Source organism: Fopius arisanus, unplaced genomic scaffold (genome assembly GCF_000806365.1).
Source record: "Fopius arisanus strain USDA-PBARC FA_bdor unplaced genomic scaffold, ASM80636v1 scaffold00043, whole genome shotgun sequence".
NCBI lineage: Eukaryota > Metazoa > Arthropoda > Insecta > Hymenoptera > Braconidae > Fopius > Fopius arisanus.
The window spans coordinates 508,749-510,752 of NW_011887782.1; the positions used below are offsets into that span (position 1 = coordinate 508,749).

Genomic DNA, 2,004 nt, shown 5'->3' on the forward strand with positions numbered 1-2,004 from the left:
CGCACATAATTTTGTAATATAGTTCACTTCAATTCATCTTAATTGTTAAGGAAAATGATCGTTGTTGTAAGTAAAAATTAATATATTTTGTTCAAAGGATGTGAATGGATTTTAGTGCAATTATTGACTTAAACAGATAGGGAGAGAGAGAGAGAGAGTGAAAGAGAGAGAGAGAGTGAGAGAGAGAGAGAGAGAGAGAGAGAGTGAGTTCATTAATGATTTACGTATTTCAATTAATTTTTTCAATACATCATTGATAGATCTATATTTAGATCACTATATTTCAATAGGGAAGGTGATTAAATAATCCTTCTCTGTACTCTGAGTTACCACTGGGGAAAATTAGTAGAAAAAATATTAAAAAATTGAAGCGGGCTTCATTTATTTTGTGATTAATTTGTGGATAATTCTGTTGTATAGTCGCAGTAACATTTATCTCTTCTGCACTAAATCTTTTTTCTACAATTTCTATTAAGAAATCAACAGTTTATGAGACTCATAGTAGATATCTATAATTTTCAGAAATTCGAAGAAGTTCCATTATCATTACAAACGAGCGAACGCAAATTAATTATTAAACTAATGTATAGGCGTTTCAGATGACAATCACGACAATTCATGACAATTGAATGCACGATAATTCAAATTTTCTTATTTCTTTTATTGCCTTGGCGTATAGCGTAACAGGCGAACATGAGATTGTACGGGTATGCATGTACGTAGAACCATAAGCACGCGGTGCGAGTGTGGCTACCGAGTCTGAGATTACCTTTCACGGTTGTCTTCTTGTCTATGCAAAAATATATTTTGTTATAAAAATATATCAAGAGTTGTATTCAAATATTTTTTCATCCCTTTATCGAAATAAGAAATCATTAGTCACTAATAATAATAACTGGATATAAAATAATGAAAATTAATACATAAATACTACAACTGGAATACATTTTAGTGAATCACAAGATAAGTTTTCTGTTAGTCAGATAAATAGATCAATGCCACGGGTTCTATATACGATAGCTATACACAACATCCATATAGCCATTGAGTTTATGCAATTGCAAAAAAATTTGCGTACTATATTGTTCACACGTGTATTGAGAAGTTATAAATACAAATGGCATATATTTATATTTAAGAAGCGGAGATATAATGTATGGATGGCATTTCGTATAGATTCTTTAATATCGTTCATTGTTTATGTTTTTTTTCAATTTTATTTTGGAATTACCAAGTAACTTTTTTACTTAGCAGTAATTTTTTTAATTTCCCGATTCTTGGATATTATTTCGAGGAATACATAGTGTTCAAATTTTTTAGAGTAACAATAGATCATTAATAGAATATTCGGAGTAGATACATAGCATGATGATTGAAAGAATGAAATATATAAATTACCTCTCTAATATGAAATGCCTTCATTCAAGAAGTTAAATAATCTTATAGTAATTTTTAAAGGCAGGCTGTTTCCAGAAAAGCACTTCACAGAAACAATGCAGCCAGCTGGAAATAATTACTAATCATATAATTCACTGCTAAGATTTTTCTCATTCTTATTTCGTCCATTTCATTAATTTTCTGAATTGTTCATGTTTGATCTATTAGATATCGTTGATTGACCCATTAATCTATTCAACTAATAATCCACTTATCTATTTATCTCCTCAGCTCAACCTCTATTCTTACCATTGTAATCTGGGTTAGGGCCACTTCTGTTAAAACATGAACTGGTGGGCTACTCAAAGAAAATTCGTTCCAAGTTGTTTTGGCCACATGTGTATGATGTCAGTGACATATACACTGCGCAGTACCAAAGTAGATGCTCGTCTATGTTACATGTTGATGACATTCCAAGCTAGGAGGATCTAGCGGTGCACTTGATATGCAAACTAAACTTGGCCGGGTCATTCTACTACATATGTTTCATTCGGAAAGTTTAATTTTATTCTCAAATTTATACTCATACGCTTGACATTTCTCTTAGCTACAAATTACCGTAGTGTT

The 2,004-nt window shown here is 31.1% G+C and overlaps 1 protein-coding gene across 1 annotated transcript in view; it reads left to right on the forward strand.

Moving 5' to 3' along the window:
• slbo (slow border cells) overlaps positions 1-821 on the forward strand; it is a gene marked incomplete in the record, with an annotated part of 3,207 nt that extends 2,386 nt beyond the window's left edge. Inside the window, 1 exon segment of the mRNA XM_011305575.1 lies at positions 1-821.
• Between the last annotated feature and the right edge of the window lie 1,183 nt (positions 822-2,004).